Below are 19,716 nucleotides of genomic sequence, written 5' to 3'. Positions count from 1 at the left end.
TTTCATGATGCGATTGAATTTGTGTGCTGGAACCATATTTATTAACAGAGACTGACATGGTTCTCCTAAGAATTTATGTTAAGCTGACTGCAGTGATGTGGGAAGTCTATGGTGATGGTTGGGGGAGGCTGGGGCCCGTATAGACTAGAATCTTTTCTGTTTAAGTTTCACAAGAAAACTTCTTGGAGATGAAATCCATGTTTTCACTCATTTTGGCATATTTTACAATGATGGATGTGAGATGGGGGAAGACTGGCTCAAAAATAGGAGATTGCAGAGGTCAAAAGTCAAAGGAATTGCTGTTTTTAAAGAGATTGTCCAAGGGGGAGCCACAGGAAAGCACTCAAACTGTCTGATTTTATTATTGTTTTCTCTCATAATGCCTTCCTGGCTGTGGGTAGAAATACATACTAGTTAACAAAAGTTTTGGTCATATACAGCATTTTTTTCAGGAGAATAACTAAGGTCTGCTCATTCCAAGATAAGTAACTGGATCTAGAGCTATTTCTCAGCGTAGCTATGGCCTAAAAAGGTGGCAACATGATTTTTGCCTCTGCCCTCAGCTTAGATTTGAATCAAACAAGGCCTCACCCATGAGGCTTTAATAATTACTAATTTAGTGAAATTGGGCAGGTCCTGGTCTTATAAAATAGTTTAAATAGATTCTAAACAGATTTATGTAAAATTCCAGGGTAATATTAGTAAGATCCAAATAAATAAAAACTTCATTTCATATTCTGGGAAATTATGGTTTTAAACTAGCAGAGAGAGTCTGTATGGTTAAAAGTTATACAAAAAACAGATGGGCTATACCTGTATCCAGGTTTTACTTTTTAAAATTATTATATATTAATTTTTTAAACTTATGAATATAATTAACTATGAAGGTAATATTACAGCAAATATATAAAAGAAAATACTACTTACCCATAATCTAACATCCTAAAGCAGCTGCTAATGTGTTTTGGCACAATTCTTCATAGTCTTTTTCCTCGGTGTAACTATTTAGCTATTTTTCTTTACATATTTATAATAATAATTTAAGGACAGTGTTTTATCTTGTTCTTTTCATTTAATATTGCATTAAAATATTCCCCATGTTTCTACATTGTCTTCACAGCCATAATTTTAAGTGGCTTAATGGAAGGGAAGTGTGTAATGTAGAGCATTCTGCCTATTTCCAGTTTTAAACTAAACCAGGCTATGGGCCTATGCAGATTTATCGTTCAAGATTTCAGGTATTCTCAGGCAATCCAGAGATCCATGGAATGTGGTAATTAGTAATTTTACTGAAGCATTAGGGGAATCTGAGTCGCAAGACTGGAACGCAGGAGCTTGCCAGCTAGAACACCAACTACTTACTCAATATAAAGATATTAACATAGTTTGTCTATTCTCAGTTTGTCCCACAAGCATTTTACAGGGGAAAATTATTGTATTAGTTAATTTTTGCTGCATAACAAACCTTTCACATTTTAGAGCTTAAAACCATAAACGTTTATTCTTTAGCTCACCGTTCTGTGGCTGACTGAGATGTCTGGGAAAGTTCTGGCCTGGGTGGACTCGCCTGGGGCTAGATGGTCTAGCGTGGACTCCATCACATGGTTGGGTTGGCAGGCTGTTGGCCATAGTGCCTTGGCTTTTCAGTATGTTTCCTCTTCAGCATCATAGCCCTAGCTTGGGCTCATTTGCCTGAGGGTCTCATGGTTTCAAGTGCAGAAAGAGAAAACACGATTTGTGTGCGAGCATTTTTCAAGCCTTTTTTGCTTGCATCATATCTGTTAATATTCTGTAGGCCAAAGCAAGTCATATGGCCAAACCCAGATCAAAGAATGAAAAAAGAGACTCTATTTCTTGATGGGTGGGGCAGCAATATCACAGGGCAGAGGGGCATGCAGGCAGGAATGGAAAGAATTATTGGAACTATTTTTGCAAATAAACCAACACAATTTCATATATAGATGTATGGTCAAATTTGGGAATCTTTAAAAATCCCTGGCAGATTCCTCCACAAACCCAAGGCCCATACAACTTGTAATTCATGGGAAGCGGGGAGCTTCCAGTTATGGGCAAGTATTGTAAATAATACTTTAATGTACTTCTTTGTGTATACAGTTTTTAAAATATTTTGAGTTATTTGGTTAGGATAGAGTCCCAGAAGAATTCTTGGGGTAATGGAAACAAGTATTTTTATGTCTTTTAATATTTGCTTTCCAAAAAGTTGTGTTGAATCATGTCCCAACAGCAGTGTATGTTTGATTACCTGTTTCACTATACTTCAGTTAGCACTGAATGTTAACATTAACAAAATTTTCTAGTGAGAAGTTAAAAAATGGTATCTGATTTCTAGGGGTACGGATTCTGCCAGAAGAGAATTCTACAGACTGGGTGGCTTAAACAATAGAAATTGATTGTCTTCCAGTTCGGGAGGCTTGAAGTCCGAGATTGAGGTGTAGACAGGTTTAATTTCTTCTGAGACCTCACTTCTCAGCTTGCAGATGGCAGCTTTTCTCTGTGTACATGAAGCCCTAGTGTCTCTTCCTCTTTTTATAAGGATAACAGTCATATTGGATGAGGGTTCCACCCTTATGACCTCATTTAACCTCTATTAACTCTTTAAAGGCCTTATTTTTCCAAATATAGTTACATTGGTAGTTAAGTCTTCAACGTATGAATTTCTGGGGAACACAATTCAGTTCCTACCAGGGTGGATCTAAAAGTTGTATGGGGCCTGAAGCTTATACAATTTCGGGGCCTTCTTTAAAAAGAATGTAAAATTATGAATACAAAATTGCTAGGTCCCCTGCCTAGGGTTTGGGAAGGGGCCTGTGCAGGCAAAGGCCCTGAGGCTTAAGGTTCGTGGCTTACAATGAACCCGCCTCTGCTCATTGTTGCTTTTGCACTTTACTTAACAGTGGGCATGATTGCTACTTACTTATATTTGCCAGGTATAAAGTTAAGGCTATTGGTTTGATTATAGAGCAACAGGAGAGCAGTGTTATCATTTAGGGTGGAAGGGTCTCAGGTTTAAAGTTCTGAGTTTAAACAGACACCTAGGGTTTTTAGGAGGTCTTATTTGTTCTAGTGGTGCAGAAAAGCACTTGCGTGGTATGTTTTCGTGACAATAAAGTCATGAAAGAAAGAGTGTGTCTTATTGCCCAAAGTGCTACCTCTCCCGTCTGAGCACCGATGGCTAAAACATGATCAAGAGGGGACACATCTTCATTCTTTAGTTAGATACCGGCCTTAGAATTTAGCTACCCTTGGGAGAAGGAACACATCAACTTAAATTTGCATTAAGTTATACATGCCTGACGCTAGATTTTCTGGGAGCAGATTTTCATATGGGGAAGCAAGATGGTATTAAGTATATAAACACGTGTGTTTGAAGAGAAGGTACTGAAAAATGGAGATTGAAGTGCAAATGACAAGCTTCACTTTAAAAAATTTTAGATAGGGCAGTGCTGCTTACAGAGGACTTGGTTGATGTGCCTTAGTAGAGACCTTGTTTGCATGGGGAATCTGTTGTTTTAGAAATGTGTTTCTGCTGCTGTTTCTGCTTCCAAGAATGTCAGATAAAGGGGCCTGAACACAACTGGGGACGTGGGAAGGGGGAACCTCTAGTCATGGGCAGAGGTGGGGCTGTGATGTAACAGGCATTGGCTTAGACCAATGGGAATGCAGAAACGGATGGGGCAGAGATCCTTGGGTGTAATGACTAATGAAGCATGATCTTTAAGTAGAGGTTGCAGGAAGTTTGGGGAGTTGATTGGTAGGACTGGGTAGAAAGCAGAAGTAATATAGGAGGTGGAGGTAAAGAGAAGAGAAATTAAGAAGGAAAAGTCTCATCAAATGACATATTTAAAGATAAATTAAACACAGAAAAGGTAAATATAATATTTTTTCTTCTGGCTAAGTAACATAGACAATTCACATAGCTATGGAGATGATTATTCAAAATCACCGTGAACCTCTTGGCTTCTGGAAGATAGCCAATGTGATTCCCAGAGCTTAGAGGGGCCTGTCTTAACCACCAAACTGAGTTTCCACTGACACCGATACGAAACATGTAGAAAAATATTAGCATTTCCTATTCAAACAAATACGATATAGTCTGGGGACATAAGGTTATCTAATTTTCTTTCAAAAAGATAGCAGTTAAGAAAGCACATAGTTTAAACAGGAAAAACGCTTTGCACAATGTGACCCACTGATCCAAGCCCGGGTAGTTCTCATTGCCCGGGGAGAACAAGCAGAGCATTGTTTCAGCGATGAAAGGAAAAACATCCTCTGATTTTCCAAGTTTGTTCTGAACTAAATTTTTGGTTGAAATAGAAAGATGTATTTTTTTTCCTTCTCTTGCCACACTTCTTAATTTTTTAACCCATTTTTTCATGAAGCTATCTAAGTGGATGTTGAAACAGTGAATGTTAAGAAAGAGTACATTTCCTATGTAAACAAACACAACCCGGCTTAGAGAGAAAGGAAAGCAGTCCTGTCAACCCGAAAGGACCCAGCACATGGTAATTTTTGTAATTGAAGTATCCCAGGGATTCCAGGGTACATGAACAATCCATAAAACAGGAATGAGACCACACAAAAACACGCCCGTGGCTCCAGGCGGGCACGGCTGAAAAGAAGCAGAGCTTTAACAGTAGGAAGCAGGGGCCTTGCATCAGAGGATCTTTGTAAATGCGCCTCTAAAATGAAAGTCCTCTCTAAGCTCCTTCCAGGTAAAAATGCTGTTTAGTGGGGCTGAAGGCTGTGAAACACGAGCAATACAGCGAGAAAGACAAAAAGACTGGTGAGGTCACGACCTTGAGCCTTATTGTTTTCTTTCTCAAGGTCTTTTACATGCATCGTTGGATTGCAGTTTCAAGCCTGGGATTCCAACGGAATTAACGTCCACTGAAAACTTACTGTGCTCAAGGCGCAGAATGGGGTGCTTTTATACACATTCTCCCATTTGGATTTTTCAAAGACAACATCTAATCATCCCCAGAGAAACTGCAACTGAGAAGATAGGATGGGTGAGATGGTCCCTAAGTCTGTCCTAGACACAGTTGTCTTTGCAAGTCCTCTGCCATAGTCAAAGGTGCTTTCTTGCCTACCTGCTGGTAAATCCTTGACTGTCTGATTTCTCTAAATAACTATAATTGGAGCAATCAGATAATTAAAAAAAAAAAAGCTGCAGGAGAGATGTTAATGTTCTAAACTATAGTTGCAGATGAAGTGCCCTGGGGGCCAGAGTCCAGACAAGTATTTTGGCACCTCCAAGGCCTGGCAGAACACAGAGAGGAAAAGAGAGACCCTGTTATCCTTCCGCAGGGGTGGCCATTCAGCCTCTCAGAGATGGAAGTTAAGATTTCCTTTGGTGTAAGTGGGCAGTTTGACTGGCTGCAAGGAGAGCCTCAGTTTGTTTAATTTGGAGTAAAATTTTATGAGTTAATCTCTAGTGAGGGAAAGCAGCAGTAAACACAGAACATACTGGTCATTATTCTAAGTATTTCTACATTCTTTCTCATGCATGAAACGAGAAAAAAATGTCACAAAAACGAGGAGGCATGGTACTCAAACGTGTGTGTGTGTGTCTGTGTGTGTGTGTATGATTTTGTTTTGATCAAACCATCTGGTGTGCAACATACCCCAGGAGTGTGAAGGCAAACATTTACCAAGAGATTCACATGATTTCTGCTGTGTATACTCATATTTGTAGAAGATGCTTATGTTTTCAGAAAGTGGAGATAAACAGATCTCTCTGCATTTATTAATGCAGCCCAGTTCTTTGCAGACCAAACTGTTATTTATTTTAGTGGGCCTTAGAAACTCAGGTGTGTTAAAAAGCCAGACAGACATACACAATCTGGAAATGATCACTGTCATGTCTGAGGAAAACGTTACCGTGCTCCTCAAGTTTAATAATATGGGCAAAAAATTCAGGGATATTGCGATACGATGGTGTGCTGAAAAGTGGATTAAATCTCGATTAAATCACAACATAAATAATGCCTTAACTAAAAATGTTAAAGGCAACCTTGAAATGGTCTTAAAAACAAAAGAGGTAATTTACCTGATTTATTAGGGGAGAGAAAAAGTAGCTTGGTGTGTGTTCTGTGGATTTCATGTTTAATGGGATGGACTTTTAGGGAAATGGCTGGGGATTTGAGGAAGCTAAATGAAAAACCCCTATATGCTGGCTGGAGTTTTAAGAGGATAGAGGGAGGGAAAAATCACCCATCAACCAACCAACCAAACCAAACCAACAGAGTCCGAGTGCCCCAGCACTGGAAGCAAGACAATTGTTTCCTAGGGCACTCCTGGCTACCAGGAGGCTGCTCAATAAGGGAGCACTTAAACTTCAAAAAGGAAAAAGCAGATTTATTAGGAGGCACACATGAGGCTTTAAGGGAATGCTCCTGGTAACTAGGACTCCTGCTGTTCTCATTCCTGTGCCTTTGTATTGCTGAAAACCCTTCTGCAAGATCCAAATATGCCTTTGGTTTTTTTTTTTTTTTCCACACGTGTTGCCACTTGAACATTTTGCAACACCAATCTCTCTGAAAAGTTCAGGATGTAGGGTACTTCCTCTTGAAGATCTCTCAGTTCTTCATAAGGAATTGGCCATATTCAGCTTCACTATGTGGGGGGGCAGTGCTGGGGTGGGGTGGGGTTGCTGGGAGACATGTTCCTTGTGGGTCATGTGTCCCCGTGGGCAAAGGATATCACCTCTTGGGGTTCAGTTTCCTCATCAGTAAATAGAGAATCTGCTCTTTAAGGGCCTTGCCAGGTCTAAGATCCTGTGATTCTCAGTGGGCCAGAAAACTCAACTTCTGAGCGATCAAACCTCAGAGTGACAGGATGGAATAGTTTGCCAAAGGTCATGCAGCAAATGCTTGTCAGTCCTAAAAAGAACTTGAGACTGTACCTGTCTTGTGACAACTGGACTCTGACATCTGACAAGGCAGCGGACTTTGCAGGGCAATGGGCACTCCTGTCTTGCTCACCATTGTCTGCCTAGAGCACGTGCCACATAGTGGGCAGAAGATATTTGTGAAATCAATGAATGACAGTTTAAAGAGAGAAATAAGGGACTTCCTAGGAGCAACTCAGTTTTGAGAGTCAAATTCTCTCAGCTGTCTGGCAGGGCACCCCACGCAAGCAGTTAGTGTGAATTTGGTGTGGAGGAGGGTGGACGCCCCAGCATGCTAGAAAAAGATCTGGCAGAATGATGGTTTGAGAGATTAAAACATTTATATCTGTCATTGAGACTGATGGCAGAGCCTGGACTACTGTGTCACTGATCCAGACACAAAGTGTGATAATTCTGGAGGCAATACAAGGAAAATTGGATGATAACTTTGACTCTGGACACTGATGAGTAAATTGGCAAACCTTGAACTGTCTAGGGTTGTGCAAGAGTCACCCAGACTGATCAGACACATGAAGAAAGTACGTTGCTTGCTTGAGACTCTTCATAAAACAAGTCACATGTCTTTGAATTAGCACATTGTGACCCGGTAGACACACACCAACAGGAAATGAAAGCTTTGGGAGATGATACTTATCTTTATTCTGTGCAATACACTCTGATATTTTATGTTCTATTTTGATTTTATTTTAGTTTTTTTCTTTATGAAAAAAAGCTTAATTTTTAATTTTTATGGGTATATAATAGGTGTATACATTTATGGAGCACATGACATACTTTGTTACAGGCATAAAATGTTTAATCACATCAGGGTAAATGGGGATATTCATCACCTCAAGCATCCATCATTTCTTTGTGTTATGAACATTCCAGTTGTACTCCCTTAGTTATTCTAAAGTGTACAGCAAATATTGCTGACTGTAGTCACCCTGTTATGCTATCAAGTATTAGATCTTATTCATTACATATAACCATATTTTTGTGCCCATTAACCACCCCCATTTTCTGTCTCCCCACACTACCCTTCCCAGGCTCTGGTAACTATCATTCTAGTCTCTATTTTGATGGGTTCAATTGTTTTAACTCCCACAAATGAGTGAGAACATGCAAAGTTTTTCTTTCTGTGTCTGGCTTATTTCACTTAACATAATGCCCTCCAGTTCCATCCATGTCACAAGTGGCGGGATCTTATTATTTTTATGGCTGAATAGTACTCCGTTGTGTATATGGACCACAGTTTCTTTATTCATTCGTCTGTTGGTGGACACTTAGGTTGCTTCCAAATCTTGGCTATTGTGAATAACATAAGAATGCAGATATCTTTTTGATATCCTGATTTCCTTCTTTTTGGGTATATACCTAGCAATGGGATTGCTGGATCATGTGGTAGCTCTATTTTTAGTTTTTGAGGAACCTCCATACGGGTCTCCATAGTGGCTGTACTAATTTACATTCCCACCAACAGTGTACGAGGGTTCCCCTTACTCCACATCCTTGCCTGTCTTTTGTATAAAAGCCGTTTTAACTGGGATGAGATGATATCTCATTGTAGTTTTGATTTGCATTTCTCTCTCAGATGATCAACGATGTTGAGCATATGCCTGTTTGCTATTTGTATGTCTATGTCCTATTTTGGGAAATGCCTATTTAGACTTTTTGCACATTTAAAAATCAGATTGTTAGATTTTTTTTTTCCTGTAGACTTGTTTATTATCCATATATATATATATCCTTATATATTCTGGTTACTAATCCGTTGTCAGATGGATAGTCTGCAAATATTCTCTCCCATTCTGTGGGCTGTCTCTTCACTTTGTTGATTGTTTCTTTTGTTATGCAGAAGCTTCTGAACTTGATGTGATTTCATTTGTCCATTTTTGCTTTGGTTGCCTATGCTTTGGTTGCCTATGTAGTATTACTTAAGAAATGTTTGTCCAGACCAATGTCCTGGAGAGTTTCCCCAGTGTTTTCTTGTAGTAGTTTTATAGTTTGAGGTCTTATAGTTAAGTGTTTAATCCATTTTGATATGATTTTTGCATATGATTTTTGCATTTGATTTTGCATATAGTTTGAGGTCTTTTAGTTAAGTATTTAATCCATTTTGATTTGATTTTTGCATATGATGAGAAATAAGGGTCTAGTTTCATTCTTCTGCATATGGATAGCCAGTTTTCCCATGACCATTTATTGAAGAGACTGTCCTTTCTCCAGTGTGTTTCTGGCACCTTTGTCAAAAATGAGTTCACTGTAGATGTATAGATTTGTATCTGGGTTCTCTCTTCTGTTCTCCTGGTGTATGTGTCTGTTTTAATGCCAGCACTATGCTGTTTTGGTTACTATAGCTTTGTAGTATGATTTGAAGTCAGGTAATGTGATTTCTCTGTTTTGTTCTTTTTGCTCAGTATGGCTTTGGCAATTTTAGGTCTTTTGTGATTCTACATAAATTTTAGGATATTTTTTCTGTTTCTGTGAAGAATGTCATTGGTATTTTGATAGGGATTGCATTGACTCTGTGCATTGCTTTGGATAGTATGGACCTTTTAACAATATTGATTCTTCCAATGCATGAACATGGAATATCTTTCCATTTTTGGGTGTACTCTTCAACTTCTTACATCAGTGTTTTATAGTTTTTATCGCAGAGGTCTTTTACTTCCTCGGTTAAGTTTATTCCTGGGTATTTTATTTTATCTGTGGTTATTGTACATGTGATTTCTTTCCTTCCTTCCTTCTTTCCTTTCCTTTCCTTTCCTTTATTTCCTTTTCTTTTCTCTTCTTTCCTTTTTTTTTTTTTTTTGAGACAGAGTCTTGCTCTGTTGCCCAGCCTGGAATGCAATGGTGTGATCTCGGCTCACTGCAATCTCCACCTCCTGGGTTCAAGCAATTCTCCTGCCTCAGCCTCCTGAGTGGCTGAGATTACAGGCGCATGCCACCGCACCTGGCTAATTTTTTTTTTTTTTTTTTTTGTATTTTTAGTAGAAATGGGGTTTCACCATGTTGGTCAGGCTTGTCTCGAACTCCTGACCTCGTGATCTGCCCACCTCGGCCTCCCAAAGTGCTGAGATTACAGGCGTGAGCCACCGTGCCTGGCTGATTTCTTTTTAGATTGTTCACTGTTGGCATATAGGAATGTTACTGATTTTTTACGTTGATTTTATATCCTGCAACTTAACTGAATTCATTTATCAGTTCTAACAGTTTTTTGGTAGAGTCTTTAGGTTTTCCAAACATAAGATCGTGTCATTTGCAAACAAGGATAATTTGACTTCTTCCTTTCCAATTTGGATGCCCTTTATTTCTTTATTTTGTCTGATTGCTCTAGGTAGGACTTCCAGCACTACATTGAATGACAGTAGTGAAAGTGGGCATCCTTGTCTTGTTTCAGATCTTAGAGGAAAGGCTTTCAGTTTTTTTTCCCATTCAGTAGGATACTAGCTGTAGGTCTGTCTATTTTAGTTTTAAAAAATGTTTGATACAGTGCACTAAGTTGATTCCATGACCAATGCACAATTTGAAAACAATACCTTGAGATGCATTTTAAGATTGATTATGGCAGGTGCAGACTAGGCATTTCATCTTGTTTCGCTTTAAAAAAGAGCTTTATTGAGATATAGTTTGTATACCATAGAATTCACCCATTTAAAGCATACAGTTTGGGCTGGGCACTGTGGCTCATGGCTGTAATCCCAGTACTTTGGGGGGCCAAGGAGGGTGGATAACTTGAGGTCAGGAGTTCGAGACCAGCCTGACCAACATGGCAAAATCCTGTCTCCACTAAAAATACAAAAAATTAGCCAAGTGTGGTGGTACATGCCTGTAATCCCAGCTACTGTGGAGGCTGAGGCAGGAGAATCGCCTGAACCTGCGAGGCGGAGGTTGTTGTGAGCCAAGATTGCGCCACTGCACTCCAGTATGGGTGACAGAGCGAGGCTCCATCTAAAAAAAAAAATTAATTAATAAAGTGTACAATTTAATGGTTTTTAGTGCATTCACAAATCTGTGCAACAATCCTCACAGTCAATTTTAGAATGTTTCATACCCCAGAAAGAAACCCCTTATCCTTTACTTGTCACACCTCATCCCTTCATCTTCTTGGCCCCCAAGCCACAAGCAACCACTAATCTATTTTCTGTCTCTATAGATTTGCCTATTCTGGACATTTCATATAAATGAAATCATACAATAGGCTGTCTTTTGTGACTGTCTTCTTTCACCTAGCATAGTATTTTCACCACATTGCAGTGTGTATCAGTACTTCACTCCTTTTTGTGGCTGAATAATACTCCACTGAATGGGATATACCACGTTTTATTTATTCATTCATATAGGCATTTTACTTTCATTTATAATTTAGGCTATCAAATCTCCCTAAACTTACTAATTCTTAATATCCAAGAAGATGTGTGCATGGTGGGAACCTGGGACACCTATCTTGGTGAGAACGTTTCCTAGCCCCTTCTATAACCTCATGGTTCACTCTCTGAAAAGTCTGCCTGTTTTCTCTTTGTTCTCACCATTGGCAGGAATCACAGGAAGGATCAGGTGTGCAGGAAAAAACTAGTTCTGATGGAAATGAGGGCCACAGAGCACTTGCTTCTCCCTTCATTGGCAGATGGACAATTGCAGAAGCAGTGAACATATTGATTCATTGGTCAGGACCATGAAAAGTGCTCTTTGGAAACCCTGTTCTGTCCTTAGAAGAACACACAATGCACAGAGCCTCCTGGCGTGAAGAAGACCTTAATCTGTCTCACAACGATTTCAGATGAAACTCCTTACTCAGAAGAAAGTTACTCCCAACTGAATTTCATCACCCCGAATTCTTTACATTTGCTACTTTAAGGCTCTTTAGACTCACCAAAATCACTCTGGCTGCCCTTAAGATATTTTCCTTCATTTCAACTTTGGTGAATCTGGCAATTATGTGTCTTGGAGTTGCTCTTCTCGAGGAGTATCTTTGTGGCGTTCTCTGTATTTCCTGAATTTGAATGTTGGCCTGCCCTACTAGGTTGGGGAAGTTCTCCTGGATGATATCCTGAAGAGTGTTTTCCAACTTGGTTCCATTTTCCCCCTCACTTTCAGGCACCCCAATCAGATGTAGATTTGGTCTTTTTACATAATCCCATACTTCTTGCAGGCTTTGTTCATTTCTTTTTCTTCTTTTTTCTTTAGGTTTCTCTTCTTGCTTCATTTCATTCATTTGATCCTCAATCACTGATACTCTTTCTTCCAGTTGATCGAGTCGGTTACTGAAGCTTGTGCATTTGTCACGTATTTCTCGTGTCATGGTTTTCATCTCTGTCCGTTCGTTTATGGCCTTCTCTGCATTAATTATTCTAGTTATCAATTCTTCCACTCTTTTCTCAAGATTTTTAGTTTCTTTGCGCTGGGTACGTAATTCCTCCTTTAGCTCTGAGAAGTTTGATGGACTGGAGCCTTCTTCTCTCATCTCGTCAAAGTCATTCTCCGTCCAGCTTTGATCCGTTGTGGCGATGAGCTGCGTTCCTTTGCAGGGGGAGATGCACTCTTATTTTTTGAATTTCCAGCTTTTCTGCCCTGCTTTTCCCCCATCTTTGTGGTTTTATCTGCCTCTGGTCTTTGATGATGGTGACGTACTGATGGGATTTTGGTGTGGGTGTCCTTCCTGTTTGTTAGTTTTCCTTCTAACAGTCAGGACCCTCAGCTGTAGGTCTGTTGGAGATTGCTTGAGGTCCACTCCAGACCCTGTTTGCCTGGGTAGCAGCAGCAGAGGCTGCAGAAGATAGAATATTGCTGAACAGCGAGTGTACCTGTCTGATTCTTGCTTTGGAAGCTTCCTCTCAGGGGTGTACTCCACCCTGTGAGGTGTGGGGTGTCAGTCTGCCCCTAGTGGGGGATGTCTCCCAGTTAGGCTACTCAGGGGTCAGGGACCCACTTGAGCAGGCAGTCTGTCCATTCTCAGATCTCAACCTCCGTGTTGGGAGATCCACTGCTCTCTTCAAAGCTGTCAGACAGAGTCGTTTGCGTCTGCAGAGGTTTCAGCTGCTTTTTGTTGTTGTTGCTGTTGTTTAGCTGTGCCCTGTCCCCAGAGGTGGAGTCTACAGAGACAGGCAGGACTCCTTGAGCTGCTGTGAGCTCCACCCAGTTCAAGCTTCCCAGCCGCTTTATCTACTTAAGCCTCAGCAATGGCGGGCGCCCCTCCTCCAGCCTCGCTGCTGCCTTGCTGGGAGATCGCAGACTGCTGTGCTAGCAATGAGGGAGGCTCCGTGGGCGTGGGACCCTCCCGGCCAGGTGTGGGATATAGTCTCCTGGTGTGCCCGTTTGCTAAGATCCTTGGTAGCGCGCAGTATTGGGGTGGGAGTTACCCGATTTTCCAGGTGTTGTAGACTCACCAAAATCACAAGGCAAACTACTAAACTGCAATTTCAGTTACTTGTAGGGTCAATGTTATTATTTTTCTAAAGTCTCATTTCATGCTTTTAAATGAAAACGTAAGTGATATGTATACCGATCCCCAGAGGAGACAGTGGGTATACCATGTCCTCCAAGGACCTTACAGCACTTGATAGAGGATTTGATTTAATGTTCACTGAAAAGCCACCTTTGGCTTGACCTGATTTCTGGAATTTTCTCGGTTATTGAAACTGTGCAGTTTTTCTTGGCCTTGTCTCTGACATTCCATGCTGAAATGGCTGTGTCTGCCTCCACCATGTCTGAAATGTTCTTTGCATTTTCCTTGGATTTTTGCTAATCCATTGTCCTGCGTGATGGATTCAGAGAAGAAATGCTGGAATGCAGAGCCAGGGCAGCGGGGAGATGTTGCCCCTTGGAGGGAACTCTCAGGCTTCCATACAGTGAGAGGTAACCGGAGCCAGATGACAGTGGTGCCATGCAGCCTCAGCTGACGTCTCAGCCTCACCCGGAAGTGGCAGATGGCAGTTCCGGACAGTGGCTTTATATGTGTGTATTGAGGTGCTGGGTGGCGGGGGCAGAGAAAGAGGACTCTCTTTCTCATGCAGCAGGCTCTGAGAATAAGTCATATGGATTGTTCCCATGAAGGGAGAATAGAGTAGGAGTTTTATACTCAGAGGGACTTGTGTTTGGACTACACTCTTCGTGAAATTTATTCAACAGATACTTACTGAATGCTCAATATGTACCAGGCACCATTCTAGGCATTGAGGATGTGTTGCGGGACAAACTAGAGAATGTTTCTGTCTTTATGGAGTTTTCCTTCTTTTGTCAGGGGAGACATCAATATAGAAAATATCTATGTATAATTTTGTATTGCATAGAGATAAAGCTTTTGAAGAAAAATAGAGCAGGTGATGGATGCAGAGTGAGGTGCTATGATAGATGAAGGGGCAAGGGAAGGTGCGTTTTAAGGAGGTGATGCTTAAGCAGAGGTCTGAGTGAAGCAAGAGACTGAGCAGGTGACTTTCTGGGAAATCTATTCCTGGCTGAGGGGGCAGCATATACAACGGCCCTGTGGATGGTGCTTGCTTGGCACATTAGAGGGGCAGCAGGAGGGACAGTGACTGCCACAAGGTGACTAAGGCTGGTCACTAAGGGAGAGTGGTAGGAAGTAGGGTCACAGGGTAACCAGGGGCCCAAACAGGTGGGCCTCACAGAGGCAGGCCTCACACAGTGGGGTCTGATGTGATGAGCCCCACTCTGTGCCTCACTCTCCCCATTTTCTGCAGCCTAGAGGTGATAGGATATGAGGAATGTGAAATGCACTTGGTAAAATGTGAGTCCTCTTCCTCCTCTCCTAAGAGATGACAACAGGCCCATTTTTCATGCGCTCATCCTCACTCGACTTGCTCAGTCCACTAGGATTGACACATAGTGAGGTTTGTCTGGGTTGGGGCATTTGGAAAGTCTAGATCATCTCTACTTTTAAATATCACTATGCCCCCTGGGCACTGACTTCAATGTGGTGGAGAAAGGGAGGGCAAAACTTGCACCATGAGAATGTTTTCCCTGGAGGGCCAGTGGGGACGGCATTTAGAGTTTGTCATCGTGTTTGGTGCCCATTTCCTCTTTGCCTGGCATGAAGCTGGCAATGGCCCCAGGGTGCTAGACACCCCCTTGGCTCGCACGTGGATCTTCCGTGATTCTAAGACTATATTGTGAATGGTCACTTTAGTCCTCAGCACTTTTTTTTTTTAAATCTCTTTGTTTTCCTGACAACACAGGACAAAGCTCTTCAGAGAATAAATAATAATATGAATGTAAGCAAAGTATAATGGTGCCCAGAAATGTAGCCAGAAGATGGTGAGAACATTGGTTCACACCTAGACAAGCCGTTATCACATGGAAACTTATTTATGCCATCAAAGGTCCTGAATCACCCTGATTACACTGAATACTAGGGATCAGCTGCAGAATCTGTAGCTCTCAAGCCCTCCCAGAGGGTTTTCTACCAGCTTCCAAGGAAGCAACATTTAGGTTAATGGTTTCCATCCTGGTGTGGGGAGGAGGTAGGAGCCTCTGGGAGTGTGCAAGATGATACATTTTGGGGGCTGGAAGAAGAAGAAAATTTAAAAGAAAATTTTCTAATTTTCTTTAAAAAAAAATCTCATCAGTTGGTGATTTTTTTCACTCCTTTTCCTTCCTTTTTCCCCTTTCCCTTCTCTTTCACCTTCTTTCTCTTTCTGTTCTATCATGTATTAATCTACTACTTAAGAGATAGACTCTGGAACGAAATGGCCAGGGTTTGAATTTTGACTCTGTCACTTCCTAATGGCATTCCCATTCCTTTGGGTTAGTAACTAACCCTCTGTGTGCACTAGCTTCTTCATTGGCAAAATGAAAAAATAACATTACCCATCTGATAGAGTTATTATAAAGACAGAAACATTCATATATGTAAAGTGCTTAGAAGAGGGCATAGCACACTATTATATATTTTGACACTATTTTCCTATTATTTCAATAGGGCTATAATTTATAAGTAAATAATTGAATAATTTATATTCAATTAAATTATTTAAATACATTAAATTATTCAAATAAGTATGAAAACATGAGGTGTGGCTAGCCAGTTTTCCCAGCATAATTTATCAAATAGGGTTTCCTTTTCCCAACTTCTGTGCTTGTATACATTGTTAAAGATCAAGTGTATGTGTATGTGTATACAGTTCCTACAATTTTTCACTGATGGGGTGGATGATTTAAAAAATCTGGAGATCTCTCTTTGAGGCGATGAGAATCATTTTTATCTAACAACCATGACATTGGGTTGTGTAAGGACACCGTTTGTTGATGGCTCTGATTTTATAAAAATGGAGCAGGTTTTAGTATCAACACTACAGAGAAAACATTCAAGATACAAAGAAACAAAGCCTCAGACAGGCACCCAGCTCCTTTCTAATTATTAACATTTTCTGAGGCTGGTCTAATGGAGAGCTGAGCTGCAATGAGAACACAGAGACTTTCCAGTCTTCAGAGCCCTGAAAAAGCACATGATTCTGGAATAATTGCACTCTCTGCATTCTAGTAACGGATCCAGAGAGAGATTAATTTTGAAAATCAAGAAAACCTTGGAGATCCTTCAACTAAAGAGTTGTTTTTCCAGGGGAAAGGGAAGGAATAAAGTGAGATTCATTTTAATTCAGGATATATTTGCCAGATACTATCATTCTCTTGGGCCTCCAATTCTCAGTGTTTCAAATTAGAACAGTCTCAGTTAACCCACTGTTTGTCAGGCTGATGACTGACACCCAGTGTGGTCTCAGCCTTCCACTTTTGAGTTAAGTTTCCTTGGGAACCAGGTGTCTCTTGTGCCACTTCCCTTTCATCCCCCTTCTCCCCATGGACTTGAAGTGCCTCTTCTTCTCTGCCTAAGTGACTAGCAGGTTTGGGGTAGGGAGAGCCAAGGGTGGCCCATCTTCTTTCCAACCAGCCTTTCATGAACAGCAGATGGAATTCTACCTATAAGGGAATTCCACGTGTGGGTTTTATAAAACTCAGCATTGGCTCTGGCTCATGGATCAGTAGCAGTCTCTGTGTAGAATAAAATGAAGTGTCTGTATCCTGACTCTTAGCAAACGGCCACCCTCCTACAGCCACCCAGAGTAAACCAGATCATTAATTAGCCTGGCTGTCCAGGAGAAAGATACATGTAAATTCTCCAAAACAAAAGAGAAAAAAACCCAAACCCCCCAAACCAGAATGATAACACTTCTTAACAACAATATTTACATAAATTGTATTGGAAAATAGATTTAAACATGTACAGAAGTAGAGAGAGAGGCATAATGAACCCTTTTTGTACTCATCACCCAGGTTCGAAGATGACCAGTCATGGCCAACCTTGTTTCAATTACAGGTCCCTCTGGCATGTTTTGAGGCAAGTCCCAGACATGGTATTATTTTATTTATACATATTAAAAACGGCCATTTAGGATATTGAAGCACATGGTGAATGGTAAGAGGCAGAGGAAATCAAACTAAGCCGAACGAAAAACATTAAGTGCACCTGTGAGATTATGTGAGACCTTTATAAAAGAATTGGGTAAAAAAAATGGCCAAACGGTAATCAGTCTCCCTATCCTGAGGCAGCCACTAGGGGCGCCTCTGATCATGAGTCTCAGCAATCGACCAAGAAGTAAATTTAAAAAAAAAAAAAATTTTTTTAGTGCTCTTTTGCACTCCAGTAATATTACAACCATGACTAAGGACACATTAAAGGAGGAGTAAGCTAGATCCTGGAATCTGGTTGTAGTCTCAGAGGGGATTCTGATGTTCCCATGAGCTTAAAGTGTGTAATTCACTCTTGGAATGATGGAATTACTAATTTAGATACATCAACCAGAAATTTTGAAATTTCTGGGAAATAGTAGCAGGGTTGGTATAGAAAAAAAAAATAATGGCCAGTTTGCCTTCTAAAAAAGAATCTGCAGCCAGGCGCGGTGGCTCAAACCTGTAATCCTAGCACTTTGGGAGGCCAAGGCAGAAGAATCTCTTGAGCCCATGAGTTCGAGAAAAGCCTGGCCAACATGGTGTATTTTCTCTACAGAAAATACACAAAATTAGCCAGACATGGTGTGCGTGCCTGTAGTCCCAGCTACCTGGAAGGCTGAGGTGGGAGGATCACTTGAGCTGGGGAGGTTGAGGGTGCAGTGAGCTATGATCGCACCACTGCTCTCCAGCTTGGGTGACGGAGTGAGAATCTATCACTAAAATAAATACATAAATAAACAAACAAACCAACCTGGGGAAGTTTCCAGTGGCCATTAAGTTACTCTCAATTGTCACCCTGCTTGAGAGAGTAGACATCAATTCCCTTTTCTTCCTAGAGGTACAGTCTAAACAAGAAATGGTAAGCGAGTGACTTTGTTTTTCTTTTTGTTAGAAGCCTGAAATTACAGAATGGTTTATCCTGCACGTCTACACATTTGTTTTCTTCTTGCAGATCCTAAATAATTTCTTTATTTTATGCGTTTCACTCAAACAATTCTATTTTTCTCTATTGCCATTATCCTAACACATCATGTTCGACTTCCTTCTGCTTTTTAAAAATTCTAATAATTTCAATTTGATGATTAGTGCCACAGGAAAAGATACAGTTTTAACATTAAAACAATTTTTCTTTCACCTAAGTAAACCATTAAAGACAACGGAAAGGAGAACAAATGTGTTTTTTGAAAGCCAGGATTTTTTTTTCCCATTGTATCAGCTCATCGCAGACAGCATGTGTACAATTCACTTTTGACTGAATCATAATAAATATGAGACAATATGGTATAAACTACTTTTTTATAATACAATGCTCAACAATAAATTCCACTTATAACCTTAAATCAAATTGGTGCAGATGCAAAAATTATGTAAAACTGGTGGTACCTGCTCCTGACCTTGTGGCGGCCCTCCCAGATCTTGACTCAATAAACTTTTTCTTCCCTAATGATCTGGCAGTTATTCCTATCAAGAGAATACAATGGGGGTGCTGAGAAGTGGGGAAGTGAAGCAGTGATTCAGAGACCACCAGGGCCCTTAAGAAGATTAATTTGTATGAGGTACCTGAAAAGTTGGAAAAATCTCAATGCATTTCTGAATACACATATTCATTTTGAGCTGATTTCTGTTCCTCTTGTGCCCTGTAAAATTTCAAGGAATGTAGTTGAGGTCTGGAGATTTCCACAAAGAGATTAAGAGGGGCTATAAACCGAAGAAATAGTGGTTTTGTGTAACTGTTGGGCATGAAATATTTTCAGTACCAAGATGTCCTGACTTTCAGTATAGAAACTGAGTAAACACCTTGTAAACATTCAGGGAACATTTCTATTAATGCTTTTAATAATAGGGCACATGATTTAAATCTAAAAAGAACCTGTGTCTGTTATCTCAGAATCATGTGTGAGTCTGTTTTTATATTTATTTCATAAAGTAGCTGCTGACATGGCTTAGTTTTCTGTTAGACAGCAAGGTCTGATTTTGCATTTTGTTTGGGAGTCAACCCATTTTGGGCTGCCAATAAGCATGTTTATTTACTATTCATTGGATTTTATTATCCTAAACAAACACTTACACTTGCTTCTCTACTTTTAGAAGAGGTTGGGTCCTTTATATTGGGTCCATATGAAGCCCTGAAATCTTCTCTTGCAATGTGTCAGTCATTCCCAGGTGGAGACAGAAAGACTATTTCTTGTCTCTTTCCTGTAGTGTAGACACTGGGCTCATTCTGTAAGAGCTTGGATGGCGATAGGGAGCTTATTCCTCTTGGGATGGTGAGGGTCTGGAATTTCATGGAGTCTTACCCAAGATTTTGCTTACTTCTAGCTCAGAGCAGCCCCAGGGTGTGT

The 19,716-nt window shown here is 40.5% G+C and overlaps 1 long non-coding RNA gene across 1 annotated transcript in view; it reads left to right on the top strand.

The window, feature by feature from the left end:
- The first annotated feature begins 3,802 nt into the window (after window positions 1-3,802).
- Window positions 3,803-19,716, top strand: part of LOC103882961 — a 34,857-nt gene continuing 18,943 nt past the window's right edge. The window contains exons 1-2 of the long non-coding RNA XR_644974.3: window positions 3,803-5,095; window positions 5,228-5,376. This is a non-coding gene — a long non-coding RNA (uncharacterized LOC103882961). The remainder of the gene's footprint in view (window positions 5,096-5,227; window positions 5,377-19,716) is intronic.

Source organism: Papio anubis, chromosome 4 (assembly GCF_008728515.1).
Source record: "Papio anubis isolate 15944 chromosome 4, Panubis1.0, whole genome shotgun sequence".
Taxonomy (NCBI): Eukaryota; Metazoa; Chordata; class Mammalia; order Primates; family Cercopithecidae; genus Papio; species Papio anubis.
This window is presented reverse-complemented; position numbering and strand designations above follow the sequence as displayed.